Genomic DNA, 16,188 nt, shown 5'->3' with positions numbered 1-16,188 from the left:
AGTGGGTGGATGGATGAAAATTTGGGTGAGTGGAATAATGGCTTGGAGGGTGAGTAACTGGGTGGTGGAGGCTGGATGGGTCTGTGGCATGGGAGGGCGGCTGGTTGGTGGGGTGATGGCTGCAGAGATGGAAAAGATGTCTTCCCGTCCCCCAACAGCACACTCAGCCGCCTTAAGTAAAACAGCCTGCCGCCCTCCTTTCCCACCTCCAGGTTCCCCTGTTAGTCTCCCTGCCTCTCCTGCTCCCTTCCACCCTCTGAGCGGGGGCTCCGAGGTGCCAGATGGATGTCTTCCCGGGCAGTTCAGCTCCAGTCTCTGCCTCTGTGCTGAGCCATTCTTGCTGCGCAGAGATTTAATGCTTAACTCCGGCTTCGTCCCGCTCCTCACCTGCCTGAGGAGGTAGAGGCAGCAATTTGCATATTTATTAAATATCTCTTAGCAGGATACACAAGCGGCATTGCTACATCGCGCTCCCAGAGTCGTCCTGCTGGCAGACAAGACCGAGCGTGATCGGCGTGGCATCACCGCCCATTAAATAGCTGTTTCAGGGCCCAGAGGGCTACGAGGGGAGCCAGGGGCTGCGGGGCGGGCAGGCAGCGAGGCCCTAGAGGCCGGCGCTCTGCTGTTTCCCAGCTCTTGGGCACTGGGGAGTTTTCTGATCTCCACCCAGGAGGAAGGGCTCTGAGGGGCTCTCTTCTAGCCCCCTGCCTCCATGTGGCACCCCTGAAATCCAACACTTCCTTTAGAAATTTCCCAGAGGAGAGGATTTAGAAGCACCTCTGTGTTTCTTTCGCTGCTCAGTTTATGCAGAAGTCCTTCCTAAGGTCTAAACCAAAGTGAGCCTGTCTTTGCATAGGTGCTTTGCTGCAGTGTTGTCTTTGGCCAAAACGGGACTGACATCAGCACGAGTTGGGATGTCCCCTCCCAAGCAGGGCCACCCCACGAGGTCCAGCCTTGGAGCTAAAGTGTCTGGGGCCTGGGACACCGGCCCTCTGTTATCTGGAAAGGAGGCCTCAAGGTGGGGACTGGGTGTCCGACTGGGGACCGGATGCGCTCTGCTCTAAACCGGGATGAACCTCCCCCTACAGACAGGGCACCCCATCCCTTCCTCCCCTTTCTTGTCACAATTCCGAGGATGTGGTTTCTGCAGTCAGACATGCCAGGTGCTGACTGACCCCTGTCTCACCTCGTAGCTGGGTGACCTCGGGTAAGTGGCAGACCCTCCCCGAGCCTCAGTTTGCTCGTCTGAAAGTGAAGATGACAGGGACACCCACCTTGTGAGGTGGTCACAGCGAGCTCCGCGCCCCAGGACGTGAGCTGCGTAAGGAATCACAGCGAGCTCCGCGCCCCAGGACATGAGCTGAGTAAGGCAGCTCCCCTGCCCCGAGCACCGTCCAGATGCCCTCCCCCAGGACAGCAGGAAAGGACCAGGCCCTGTACACCTGGATCTCCCGCCCAGTGTCCCCCACGTGCAGTGACGGACCTTCAGGGCTTAGCACAGAGTCTGACTTTGGGCTGAACACCAGTTGGTCGTTCCCGTTATGGAATCATGGAAAGTTAGAAGTCCCAAGTGAGGCTGGTTGCCTGCCTGCATTTCCCAGGGAGACGGGAGGAGCTCGGGGACCGGGTTGGTCCCGTGTCCTGGGCTGAGCGTGACGCCTCCCACCACCCTCAGGCTGGTGCTGCGGGCACAGCCACCTGACAGACGGGAGACCGAGTGCCCGAGGGAGGAGGAGACACCCAGGACCGTGGCGAGCTGCGGACCCACGCCTCGCGTCGCGTTCTCTTCCCAGACAAGTCACGAGGGGTCCCTGACTCAGAAAGAGCCCAGCGCTCCAGAAGAGGAGACGGAGACCTATCAACAGCTTTTCCAGCTCCTTCTGCCCTCACCTCCCACCCCCCAGAATGGTCCGGGCTACAGCCTCATAAACCTTCCTGAAAGCGCTCGTAAACACAGAGCCTGGCCAGCTCCAAGTCCGCTGCTGCAAAAAAGCAAATTCTCTGCTCGTAAAGTAATCCCCATAAAAAAAAAAAAAAAAAAGGAAAGGAAAAAACCCCAAAGTAAAAACAGTAACAGTCTCTAGGAGATAAGGAAGAAGAGGCTAAGCTTCCATGACCGGATGGTGAGGGGAGCTGGGGGCCCTGGCCCAGAGGCCCCACCTGAAAGGCCCCAAGCTCGGGGAGCCTGCTGCACCGTGGTCCAAGCTGGTAGAGGGGCTGGGGTGGCTGGGGACGGGAGATGGAGGTGTTGAAGACTGGTGGCCTTTCCGATGAAAGGTAGCACTGAAATGGCTTCTGTGAGAAGGATGTTCACGTCCGTCCCCTTGCTGGGGCCACCAACCGTATCAGGGTTTCCAGGGCTGGGATACCCATCGCACAGATGCAGAAACTGGGCTCAAGGAAAAGTAAGGACTCTCAGCCCGGGCTCTGGCCTGCGGACCCTGCAGGACTCCACACTGCTGCGCTTGTGAGCCTAAGCCCCTGGAATAGATGGGGCCTGACTCCACCCAGCAAGAGGCATGCCGAGGCTTGGGAGGCCCCACGGCTGTGGGGTCCCAGGTGGGTGCTTCTGTCTGTCACCTATTACTCATGGAAAATGATCGTTCTTACCTCCCCTGGGGGAGGAAACGATGTAAGAGAGGAAACACACAGGCTCTGGTGCCTGCTCAGGTGTACTGGGGCTCTGGGAACCCGGGTGGGCCAACTTAGCATCCTGGCAAAGCGACGTTTCCAGGCCCAGGGGCCAACATGACGCTTAAGGGTCATCAGACGGGCTTCCCAGGTGATGCAGGGGTAAAGAATCTGCCTGCCAGTGCGGGAGATGCAAGAGACGTGGGTTCAATACATGGGTCTGGAACATCCTCCTGAGGACAAAATGGCAACCCACTCCAGTATTCTTGCCTGGAGGATTACGTGGACAGAGGAGCATGGCAGGCTACAGTCCACGGGGCCGCAGAGCTGGACATGAATGAGAATGCATGCGCACGCACACACACACACACACACACACACACACGTCACCAGCTTAGACTGGCATGAACCGCCTTTAGCCTTCTTCCATACCAACCCGGCCCCAGACAAAGCCGCCTGGCTCAGCTCTGAGCCTCCCCACCCTGGCAGCTCCTGCTCTTCTCTCCTTCCCCAGCCTTTTCATTGCCAGCCTTATCTCTTGCCCAAGGCTCTCTCCTTCCCCGGCAGCCTTCTCTTGGCTGGCTTTTGTCTGCCAGGTTCGGCTTCCCTATCTTCCTGCTGTGCTCACAATCTCCTTTGCTCTCTCTCTCCAGGCCTGGGGGCTATTGTCCTCCTGCTGTGGGAGCGGGCTCTGCCTTCCTCTAGTGAAGACAACGTGGCCCAGCCTCCCCCTGGACCCTCCGGGGCCCCTCCAGGACCCAGCCTCTGTCCCAAGTCCCGTCCCAGCCTTCATCCCTCGGGGAAGCCTGACTTGATCCTAGCCCGCAGCCCCAGGGAAGAGTCTATCCTTCAGGGAAGAGAAGTTCCCCTCCCCGTCCCCTTTCCCACCCCAGCCACCCCAGCCCAGGGCGTGAGTTCAGTAAGGCAGCACCCTGGCCCGCGTACCTGTCCACAGCATGTGTCCCCCCAGGACAGCAGGAAAGCACTCCCTGCACGTCCGCTTCTCCCGTCCAGGGTCCAGGGCCTGCAGCACAGGCAGAGCTGTTGTGAGTCAGATTCCCTGGTGGCTCAAACAGTAAAGACTCTGCCTGCAATGTGGGAGACCCGGGTTCGATCCCTGGGTTGGGAAGATCCCCTGGAGAAGGGAATGGCAACCCACTCCAGTATTCTTGCCTGGAGAATCTCATAGACAGAGGAGTCTGACGGGTTACAGCCCACAAAGAGTTGGACACGACTGAGGGATTAACAGGACGCACACAAGCAAAGCAAGGAGGGAATGGTCTCCCTGACTCTGACTCAGGCGACCTCCTCATTAGAGAATGTCCCCGGCTCCCAAACTCACCACCCCCACTCCTCAGCTCCTGCTCCCAAACTCACCACCCCCACTCCTCAGCTCCTGCTCCCAAACTCACCACCCCACTCCTCAGCTCCTGCTTGGGCAAAAAGCCAGTGCGAGCCGTGTCCCTGTAACCCTCCACCCCCGACTCAAAAACGCTTGGGGAGGGGGATCCTAGCCCCCTGCTCTAATAACCTATAAAATGAGGTAACAGTAGCTACTTGCAGGGCTGTTGGGGGAACCACACGAGTGAACAAGTGGGGAGCCTTTACATCTGTGCCTGGCATCTGGTAAACACACACAGAGTCGCGTTTGCCGCTGTCGCGGTTAGCGATGGCCATAACGCCCCAGGCTCCCTCTGCCTCCAGCCGCACTTCCAGCCTTAGCGGCTTCTTTCCAACCCTGGGGAGGGAAATGAGTTCCAGGTGCAAGAAACGGCAGTCTTCACGGGCAGAGGGCTGACCTCTTTTAAGAGCTGAACGGTGATGGTGGTATCAATGCCTGCAATGATGCTGCTGCTGTTCACTGAGCAGCTACTACGCGCCTCCCACAAATGGGCTCGTGTGACCTTTGGCAGAGCCAATAAAGCAGCCCTCATGCTCACTCCTCCCACACGACAGGCCCAGATTGGCACAGCAACTTTCCCAAGCCCACGGAGCCCCTTAGGGGCAGAGCACTGATCTGAATCTACAGCCGTGAGTCATCAGGCGGCACTGGGCAAGCCACTCGTCCTTTCTGGGCCTTAGTTTTCTCATCGGTAACATGGATGCCAGTGCCTACATGTCTGGGATTTGATGAAGACGGTGCTTTGGTTAAGATCTGCCGAGGAGGCCAGGAGCTGCTAAACCTACCCCGCCCGCAGAGAATTGAAATGCCAGAGCCCCGGGGGCTGCCTGGGCTTGTTCAGGGGCTGGTTCCTCCCCCCTGAGGGTCCATCCTGACTCTTGAGGGCAGACACACCCTGACCCTTTGGCTCCGGTATCACTCCACTTAGGAGCGACCAGCACGTTAGCCAGGCAGAGGACAAGCACCCGGAGACTCAGGTGGTGCCTGCCTGGTTCCTGGGCTCTCAGCGGGGCTCGGGAGAGTGGGGACGAAGGGACAACAAGGTCAGGGGCTCCAAGTCCAGCAAAAGCAACCCTCTTAAAACCCCGGACTTTGCAGGTGGGACGCCCGACGCGCCGGAGAGGGAGGGCGGAGCCCCTGACCTCCAGCCCTGCCCCGTCGCCCCTGTGCCTCGCCCGCTCCCTCAGGGGCCCAGCGGTTAGCAGTAACGACGTCAGTCGCATCTCACGGTGAGCCCCCCAGCCCCTTCTCTATGCCAGCTGCCTGCTGGCAGCTTACACCCCCACAGCAGCCCCCGGGAGGGGCTCGTCTCACCAGCCTCACGGTACAGGGGAGGGGCACGCAGGTTCTCCCAGGCTCAACCCCTAGTGGGCAGCAGGTCTGGTTTTGAATTTGAATCTGACTCTCAAATCTATGCTTTTTTTTTTTTTTTTTAAATAGCTAACCCACCCTCATACAGGACCCGTCATTCATTTTTCTCATGATTCTGTGTCCACTTCCAGGTTTGGCGCAGACCTGGGCACACTTTGATGGGGGTCGCCGTGAGCACTGGGGCTGGGCAGACCTGGGTTCAAATTCTGACGCCATGTCAACGATACAGAGTGCTCTATACATGATATCTAAGGATGCTCGTGGGCACGTGTGTATGTGGTTAGTTGGTTAAGAGGCTGGTTCAATCCCCAGCTCACTCCTGACACAGGGTGAGTGTTGACTGTTTTCTGTGGTCTTGGGAATCCCTTGCATTTAACCAGAGCCCATTTGCATTTTTGGGCCTTCCCTTCTGCTTGGGATTGCCTCTTTTTCCAGTTGGCCTTTTTCTACTCCTCCTTCCAAATGGTTCCTCAGGAAACCTGTCTGATCCCCTAGGCTGAGTTAGATGTGCCTCCTCCCTTTCTGGGCTGCAAAGTACCTTTAACAGCTCTTTCTTCCTGGTAATTGCCAATTACAGGTCAGTCTGGAGTATGGTGAGCTCCCTGCGGGCAGGGATGGTGTCGGATTCACGGCAAGTGCCCAGCGCGGTGCAGCTCTTTAAAAGCGCTTGGATACGGTTGTAGAGCAAGTGAGCGAGCAAGCAGAAGAGTGAACAAGGAGCACACGGGTGACGGGGAATCTGCACGGGTGGCAGCCCTGCCGTATTTGGGGTCAGAGATGTGGGTAACAGGCCCCCCATCCCCAGGCACTCCACCCTCTCCCCTACCAAGGCCCCTCTGCTTAGCCTGTAAATTTGCTTGTTGTCCTTGCAGAAGATGCCACCTGGTCATTAGTATAGAAGGTCAAGACCACAGTGACCTCTGGACCCTGTAGCCACTGGCCAAGGGTACAGTTTGGAGGTCATGGGGTCAGTGTGACATGAGGTATCAGGGTTGAGCCTCCCTGAGAGATCAAACCTTCCCTGAATTTGCCTGCGTTTTCATTCCACTTGGCTCTTCTCTGAGAAAGGAGAACACGTGTACCACAGTCCTGACTTCAGAAGTACACACGCTCCTTCCTTCAAGTATCCGTCCCCGGAAACACTCTTGTCAGGGGAAGAGCTAGATTAATCGTGAATTGTTGAACACTCCCTGACCCCGGCCCAAGTCCATTCTCTGTCAGAGAAGCAAAGTTCTACTTGCTTTGCTTTGGGTATCAGCAAGAAGGTTTCTGGGCTTTCTAATACTGTCTTCCAAGAAGTTGGAGTTTGAACACGATCCCTTGGGTGATGCATCCAATGGAGAAGTTCTTGCTGCAATTCCCTGCATCGTAAAATGTCAGGATGTCTGCGGTCTTTATTTATAGACAGATTGCTTTTTCAACTTTTCCTCACTCCAACATTTCGATGTGTTATTCCTGAAGATAAATGCACATTATGATTTCATAATAGAAATTGCATCTCTCCCCCGTGTCACCTCCAAGCTTGTGTATACATAAATATGGCACATTGCCTCCGACAGTAATTTAAAAGGCACTTTGGAGAACATATTGATCATGACCAGAGACCGGGGCTGGCATGGGCTAGATTTTGTCAAAGTCTGCCTCCTCCCGGCCCCCCGCCCTCTCTCTTCGTCTTTGTTTGGATTCTGAAGCTTGGGAAGTTATGATTTCCATTTATCTTTGTATATCGAGATGTTTGTTTATAGGCACTGTGGGCTTTCGGAGGGAGGAAGAAGTGAATTTTTATAACTCTAAAGAATAAACAAGGAGTGAAAAATGTAGCCTTCCTCCTGGAGTGAGTTCCCTGGAGGCAGGAATCCTTCAACTGACTCCGAGATAGACTGAGATCCTGTGAGGTCGGCTCTACCCACAGCCGCCGTGGGGCTACCTTCGTTCCCTTTCCAGATCACCATCACACGCTCCTGGGGCTGAGTTCTAGATCCAACCAGAGCATCCTCCTCTCTGCTCACTTGTCTGCCTCTGAGGGAGCTCAGGATCCCTTTAGGACAGGACCTGCTCCCAGCCCTCTGAGCCACCCCTGGTCATTCCTGGACCCAACTAGCAGTTCACCTCTTCCAGGGAGCATCCAGGATTGCTCAGAGCTGCATCTCAGCACTCCAGCATCCCACTCTCTGTGGAACCCTCCATACTCTTCCCATTTTAAAAATGATTTCTCTTTGGGCTGCTTTTAAGATCGCATTGTTCTGGGCCAGGTAGCTCAGTGAGTTGGAGGAAACCAAATAGAAATTTGTTGAGCATTTATGGTACATCAGGCAAGTTCTGGGAGCCCATCTCATTTAGCCCCGACAACTGTCTTTATGGGTTGGGTTTTATTCTCCCATTTTACAGAAGAGAAAACTGAGGCTCAAAAAGTCAAGCTAGCCATTTAAGGTCTTGAGCTGCTAAGAGCCTTGATTCAAATCTCCAAAGACTCCATTCCCTCTGACACTTCTAAAGCTGATGGGGCTGGATCTGGTGGGTCAGTTTTTCAAGGTGCAGATTAACGTTCCAGTCCAGAGGATTAGCCCCATAGCTGTCCACTGAGAGCACCAGGCCTGGCTGAGTGTCCTGCAGACACCCATCTCTGGTCTCTCTGGCCCTCCTCCTCAGTCTATACTGGCCTCTTTCCTCTCTCTGCTCTTTCAACGTCAGTATTCCCTCCACTTTGAACTGGGACCTCTTCTCTTCTTCCTTTAACTCTTCCTGGACTCTCACTTACCCCCCAACTGCCAGCTTCAGTGACCGCTTTTCTCTTGGTGACTTTCCAGTCCCCCTTCCAGTTCAGAACACTCTCCTGACTATCTCTCCATCGGACATCTCCGCTGGGATCTCTTGCAATCCCCTCAAATGTAATCTAGCCAAGCCTGAGCTACACATCCCATCTGTGAGGGTACCATCTCCCGCACAGGTTCCTCATGCCAGAAACCATGGCCATCACACCTGACTCCTTCCACGTTAGCACACCCATTCCTTCCCAGCCCCCGTGTCTTCCTCGTCTGAATACCTCGGGACCATCTCCTTTCTCTCTATCTCCTCTTGTTCTGCTTTAATTCAGGCCGCCACTCATTCTGACCTAAGTCCCGGCAGCGGTTGCCTAACTCATCTCTCAGTCCCCACTCTTGCCACTTCCAGTCCATTTTGCATATGAGAGCCAGGGTGAGAGTCCTCGAGCAGAAAACCAGCCATGTGGCTCTTTTGTCTGAGACCCACCATGGTACCCACGGATGGTCACTGGACGTCCCCTGCTGTGTCCTCCCGCCTCGTGCCAGGCACATGTGGCAGGCACTCAGTAAGCAGCTACCAAACGAATTCTCGGCCCTTTTCCTTGTGTCTGCTCCCCGGCTTTGTGTCTCTTAACTTTCCCTCCCAGAGTTGCCCCTAAACTCTGCTTCAGCATCATAGCTTTGCTGTGGAGCTAAGACCATGCGGACTGAGTTGGCCTTTGCCTCTGCCATTAGCAGTCTTCCCCTCTCAATTACATGGTAATCCCTGTTAAAATTACAAATTTATTTATAGTTTTTTTTTCCTTTCTTTTTTCTCCCCCACTCGGCAATTTTTACGGCTCATCGGCCGTAACAAATTCTACTTCATAAGGCAGAGGCGCGCGTTATTATTACCTTATGAAACAGACAGCGGCAGCTGACTCCCATCTCCAGCCGGTGTGCTGTCTCCATGGATCCATGATGGTTTCAATCAACACCCCTGTGGGATTTGTTCCGCTCTTTGAGGACTCGAGCTTGTGGATGTGGAAATGGTGTTTCTGTCTCCGTGCCAGATGGCAGCAGAGGCCCCGCCCGGGGTCCCTGGAACTTGGTGGCTGTTCTTTTGAGAAGAACAAGGCGGAGCAGTCTTGGTGATTCTGTTTTGTCTAGGAATAAAGAGACCACACTCCTGTACAACAGTGACTGAATATTGTTCAGTCTGTACTGTGATGGTAACCATACGAAGTAGGTGACAAAGACGGCCTCATTTTGTTGAGGAAAGTGGCTCAGGGACCACATGTAACTTACCCAAGAGATCAGAAGGGTCGGGGGTCTCCAGGCCCCCAGAAGTGGGGAGGAGGCTCTAAGGGTATCCTGAGCTCCCTGTCACCCATTAATCTTTCGTAGGATTCACTGTGAGGGCTTTAAATCATTCTCTCCTTCCTTCATTCATGAGTCCATCCATTCATCTTTCAATGCAAATGTACTAGCCCTGACTGTACTGCCCCGTGTCAGATGCTTGGATCCTGGGATAATTCAGCCACCGGAGAACAGGGTGGATGCTATCCTCTTCCTCATCCAATTAGAGGGCATCTTTATCAATTATAAGAATGCTCAAGAGGAAGATAAGGCTTCAGAGAAGTCAAGGATGAATCCAAAGAGGAAAAACAGCTAACCACAGGTTCCCTGGGGTTGATTCCAGGGTGTGATTTCACGTCATTCTCACAGATGCTGGGATCAGAGGTCTTAGGAACACAGACCTTGCAGGCCTGACTCTGACTCTCAGCCCCTCCCTTCCAGCCCTGTGACCCCGGCCACGTGACTGACTCCCTTGACCTTATCAGTGAAATGGGGACGCTACCAACCGTTGCCTTTAGTTTATCACGAGAGACAAAGACAGTATACTTGTGCCTGGTCTTTATTATTAATAAAAGCACTCAATGAATATTATTATCAGTAACCATATGAGGTTATCCCATTATTATCCCATTCAACAGGTGAGGGAAATGTGCCTACAAGTATCGTAACTTGCCCTAGAGAGCAGAGTCAACAGGAGAGTTAACCAGCAGAGTCTCAACAAGAGGTGGACTTCTGGAGTCAGGTCCAAGGTCTGTCTTCTCACCCATCCTCCAAGACCCTGTTCTTATCATCCTTCCACACATCTGTTTGGCTATTACTATTAGTTTTGCCGGAGCTGGGGCTGGACAAATGAAGAGTCAGTGTGGAGTGAAAGTGTTAGTTGCTCAGTCATGTCCGACACTTTGTGACCTCATGGATCCGCCAGGCTCCTCTGTCCATGGGATTCTCCAGGCAAGACCACTGGAGTGGGTTCACATGCCCTCCTCCGGGGTATCTTCCTGACCCAGGGGTTGATTGAACCGGGTCTCCAGCATTGCAGGTAGATTCTTTACCGTCTGAGCCACTGGGGTCTGCCCTTAAGGAGCTTGCAGTCTTACAGAGTAGAAGGCTATTAACAGTTCATCCACTTTCAGCGCAACCATGGAGACATATGAGCTCGTGATAGTGGGTACAAGGAGGAGGGAGGGGTCCCCTCAGCCAGGTGACAGAGGGAAAGGGCTGCCAGGAGAAAAGAATAATCACATCTGAGATGCGAGAAGGAAGGCTGGGAGAAAGATCGGGTCTGACCCCTTCTCCTTTGTTGTCATATCGGCGTCTCCTTGCTCCTGACGCTGGGTGCCTCCTACACGCCAGTCAGGACTCCATTCTGGACTCGGTGCCCCTTCCTGACTTCCTGAGCCCTCACCCCTCCCCGGGGACCTGCCTTCCTCTCTCCTCTGGACACTTGCCACCCTTGTCAGATCTTCAGATCGTCATTGTGAACATGTTTACCTGCCTTTTCAGGACAGTAAACTTCCTCTTATTCTCTTTCAGGGTCACTCCTGGTGTAAACACAAGTGCCACCGAAACAAAAGCACCTGGTGTGTTAATTATCACATTGTTTTCATAACAAAAAGCAAGATGCCTTTTGCAAACATGCCCATCTGCACCGTGAGCAGGTCCAATAGACCTGCCTTTCTAGAGCTTACAACTGAAGGTCAACCTGACATGTTCAGGGACTTCCCTGGGCTGGCCCATAGGCTGCCCTCTCCCATCTGGCAGGGTAGAGGAGGCTTAGGGCTTACGACAGGGGCTGTGAATGAATACCAGTAGCGATTTGGCTACTTTGTTGACTTCTTCCTGCCTCTGCTCCATTCTGGTCATATTTGGGAGGAAAAATCCATCATCAGGCATCCCACTGGTTGTGCATGGAGTTGAAATTACTAGAAGGGCTTGCCTCTTTCTGCCTCACTTGAATGCCTGCAGAGACCGGGAGCTCACTACCTAAAGAGCAAGCCCATTCCTGAGAAGCCTGGCTCTCACACCATTTTCTTTTTATGGAGACCAAATTGACAATTCTGCAACTGCTATCCATACGTCCTAGTTCAGCTTTCGGGAGCAACAAGAGTGAGGCTACTCCTTCCTGTCCACTTCAGCTGCGTGGCCACCACAGGCAGATACCAGAGCCGGAAGGGACTCTCGGAATTCACGCCTCCGTCCCCGCCTTGTGTTACGTGGGGCTGCGGTCACTGCGCCTCTGAGCAACTTGGCGGCATCTTGCTTTCCTCATCAGTGTGGCAAGGTCTGTCATGTGCAGCATCTGTCAGAGACCTAACCCCAGAGCTGGGGCTAGATCCCGGTCTCCAGCCTCCTCATTCACTGCCTTTGATCACCATCATCGGACAGGATGGGTCTGCCTCCAGCTGTGTCCATTCCCCAGAAACCCCCTGCACATAAGGAGAAGCCCCAGCATGGCCTGTGTGAGGTGCTGAGTGCTTTGTTTCAACTACATCTTCATCCTCATCCACCTGCCTAATTTGGCTCATGGGAGCTGTCCAGGGTGCTAGTTGGCAGCCTTGGGATCCGGGGAAGTTTTACCATCAAGTTAACTCTTGGGTTTATTCCCAAACCCTAGCATTAACCCACTTCAGTACTCTTGCCTGGAGAATCCCACAGACTGAGGAGCCTGGTGGGCTATGGTCCAGAGGGTCGCAAAGAGTCAGACATGAGTGAAGTGACAGAGCACACACCCGTGGAAGGGCTTGCTGACTCTTGGCTCCCATCACCCCTGAGCCAGGCTGGAAGCCCCGGGGTCCTTTCCCTGGCCCTCAGAGTCAACCCTCCCTGAGCCATGGAGGCAGCCTGGTCAAGCAGAAAGAAAAGGCAGGGGCTCTAGAGACAAAATGCAGGTTCCGTTTTCTGGCTCTTTCTCTCACCTACTGTGGGAGCTGACTCAGAACTCTCCCTCCTCTTGGTCTCAGTTTCCTCATCTGTGAAAGAGTGATAAAAATATCCCATTCACAGGGCTGCGTCTGGGTTCCAAACAAAACAAGTGAAGGAGAGTCTGAGGTCTGGCATGTGCTCTCTGCTCGAAAGACCTGGCCTTCCCCACCCCAGCCCCCTGCACAGGCACCCCTGTCCTCGCCAAATCCCTCCAGACCTCAGCCGCCATTGGCTCACATTTGGTAGAGCATGGTTACCATGGCAACTCATGGGTTGTGCAGCTCTGGGTCCCTGTTCCCCCCGACTTGTCCCTCTCCATTCCTGTACCCAGCCCAGCCCAGCCCAGCTCGGAGAGCTGCCAAGGCAGCCGGATTGCGTTGGGCTCCAGCAGCCCCATCCTCTGAGCCCACCCTCTGTTGCTGAGAGATTTCAAGGGGTTTAGAGCTCGGTGGACTCTATGGGCTTCTCTCAGCCAGCACAGGCCTCCTGCTTCCCTGCCATCAGAGGCTTGGCCCTGCTGTGTCCTGGCTCCCCAGGACCCTCTGGATCCTCTTTGCTCTCTCATTAGGAAGACAGACTGGGCTGGGACTGGTGTTTGGAGAACTCTTCCCTGCAGCAGCCCCCACCCCCCACCGCTTCCTTCTGTGGCCTGCCTCCTCTAACCACCGGCTCAGCAAAACCCCTCTCCCCTCCCCCCGGCTGTGTCTGGGAGAGATGTCTTGGTGCATGGAGAGGTGGCAGGCACCAAGATCAAAGGACTCGGGTTCAAATCCCAGCTCTGCACTTCCCAGGTGCTTTAGTTGTCCAGAGCTGCCAGAACAAAGTACCACAAACGGTACATGACACCCTCCTTGTGGATGTGTCTGTCCAAATTTCCCCCCTTTTATAAGGACACCAGTCATAATGGATGAGGGGCCCACCCTCCTCCGATATGATCGCATCTTAACTAATTACATCTTAACTGATTACCAGGTAAGGTCACATTCTGAGGCTCTTGGGGTTAGGACTTCCACAAAAGAACTTGGGAGAGACAGGATCCAACCTGTAGCACTAGCTCCGTGGCCAAGGGCAAGTCCTCAGCTCTCGAAGACTTAGAGAGGCTCATTTTGAATGTGGGAGTGAAAATAGCAAAGTCCTCTTGCAGATGTTGTAAAGATTAAACGGAACAAGGCACGCACATTGGTTAGCCCGGGGCTAGCAGATACTGGAGTCAATAACTGTAGCGGCTGTGAATTCCTGTTTGGAGGGTGATCCTTTTCCTTGGGGACCCTTTTCTTCTGGATGGGGGGAGTGAAAATACAGGTGAGTTCAAAGCCTTTGGGTCTCATTACTACAACCTCCTAGAAACCCTGGTAAGATCATGGTTTAGGGATTCATTCATTGACCCCAGTTTATTCTACAGATGCTGGGTGCTTTATTCATTGCTATTGCATTTCATTCTTACAAATGTGTTAGTGTTTCCCTTTAACAGGTATGGAAATGGACAAGGGATGTGGCTTCCTCAAAGCCCAGTAGTGAAGCGGATGGTAGGGGCTGGGCTCGCAGTTCAGAGCGTAGTTGTGCCTGGCCTGGGTGGGGCACCTGCTTGGGAAAGTTGGCCATTTCTGCCTGCAATGAGCCACCACACCCTTCACTGACGCCCTGTGCCCATTCCTAGAGGAGCTCAAGTCCTCCCATGCTGTCGGCACACAGCTTCTGCTTATAATCCTTTGTATTTATATCTTCTTTCCATTGCTTGTCATCAGGCTGTTTATCGGCATGCAGAGATGCACCCCTCGTACATGTTAAATATATATGCATCTCTGTGTGTATGAGTGTGCCTTCCCAGTTATATTTATGCAGTTCCCCGGAGGATTAATTTAGCCAAATAACCGAAGCTATTTAGGTAGCTGACATTCACACTGTGATGGGAATGCAGGAGCTAAGTCAGCAAGATGCTGGCTCCCACCCAGGCTTCCCCGGGACTCAGTTTCCTTAACTTGGGGCCCCATGTGGCAGAACGTGCAGAAGCTCCGCTAGCCTGGGTTTCAAGTCCAGGTTCAGTAACGGGGAGCCGTGAACTTTGGGGAAAAGTAGTCACCAACTGAGCCTCATTTTTTTCTTTTCATGTGAAGGTCATTTTTCTCACAGAGCTGTTGCAGACTTAATTGACTTAATGTATTTGGAGCTCTTTGTTCATAGTAGTTGCTATGTGTTGGTGGCTACTTTCATTCTCCTCTTTCACCTCTCTCTCCCTCCGTGTGGCTCCAAGAGTAACTTAAGATAAGGTTAAAATCCCCTGGTTTGGCTCTTAAGGCCCTCAACTCTGTGGTCGTGAATGGCCTTCCTTCCTTCAGAAACTATCCTCGCGCTGTGTCTGTGTCATTGAGTTGGGATGGACATCGCTATTGGTGCCCACCATTCCTGTGCAAGCCAACCCAACAGCTTCAAACCAGCCAGCGTGCAGGGGCCAGAGCCCATTACCTGCCAGAGGGGCAGGCTGGGGGGGGGCAGCTCTCAACTGAAGTGTGAAGGGATGTGGGCTTAAGCACCCCAGATGTGTCGCCCCGTGCTTGGACGAACTCACAGGTCTGTTTTATACTCTCGTCCAGTGTGCCCCTGTGGGGTGGAGTCCTGGTCGCCCAGAGTGGAGACCTGCTCCGTTGGCGTTCTTCTCTTTCTTTCCCTGTCTTACTCCCTCATGCTCCTGTAGGTGTGTTTAGGATCCCCTTCAAAATGAACTCTGCACTTGTAAATTCTTGTCTTAGGGTCTTCTGGAAAAAACCCAGTTTAAGACCAGATGTGGTGGGGAGTGATGAGAATCTGGACTCTGGGGTCTCCCTTCCCCCACCAATATTTTAATCCTACTCGAAGACACAGTGATGAGTTAATTATTTAAGCTTTCTGAGCCTGTTTTCTCCTTTGTAAAGTAGGGGTAGAGTTACAGTTCCTGCCCCCGAGTGGCATGAGGTCACTGACCTTGATAACCACCCATCTTTCTCTAGCCCCTTGTACTAGACTTCAACTTGTTCCGTAGCCCTCTTTACCCTCTGATTTTGGAGGTTACCCTCTTATTATTATTAACTTCTTACTATGGAGAAAGCAATGGCACCCCACTCCAGTACTCTTGCCAGGAAAATCCCATGGATGGAGGAGCCTGGTAGGCTGCAGTCCATGGGGTCCCTGAGTCAGACACGACTGAGTGACTTCACTTTCACTTTTCACTTTCATGCACTGGAGAAGGAAATGGCAACCCACTCCAGTGTTCTTGCCTGGAGAATCCCAGGGATGGGGGAGCCTTGTGGGCTGCTGTCTATGGGGTCGCACAGAGTCAGACACGACTGAAGCGACTTAGCAGCAGCAGCAGGAGCATGGAGATTATATTATTTATTAAATTTAATTTTTTTCTACTGAAGTGTGGTTGACTTATAATGTGTTAGTTTCTGGTGTACAGCAAAGTGATTCAGTTCACTTCAGTTAAGTCACTCAGTCACGTCTGACTCTTTGCGACCCCATGGATTGTGGCACGCCAGGTCTCCCTGTCCATTACCGACTCCTGGAGTTTACTCAAACTCATGTCCATCGAGCCAGTGATGCCATCCAACCATCTCTTCCTCTGTCATCCCCTTCTCCTGCCTTTAATCTTTCCCAGCATCAGGGTCTATTCCAGAGTCAGGTCTACACATAAGGTGGCCCAAGTATTAGAGTTTCAGCTTCAGCATCAGTCCTTCCAATGAATATTGTTATCAGATCAGATCAGTCACTCAGTCATGTCCGACTCTT

Source organism: Bubalus bubalis, chromosome 2 (assembly GCF_019923935.1).
Source record: "Bubalus bubalis isolate 160015118507 breed Murrah chromosome 2, NDDB_SH_1, whole genome shotgun sequence".
NCBI lineage: Eukaryota > Metazoa > Chordata > Mammalia > Artiodactyla > Bovidae > Bubalus > Bubalus bubalis.
Note: the sequence above shows the minus strand (reverse complement) of the source record.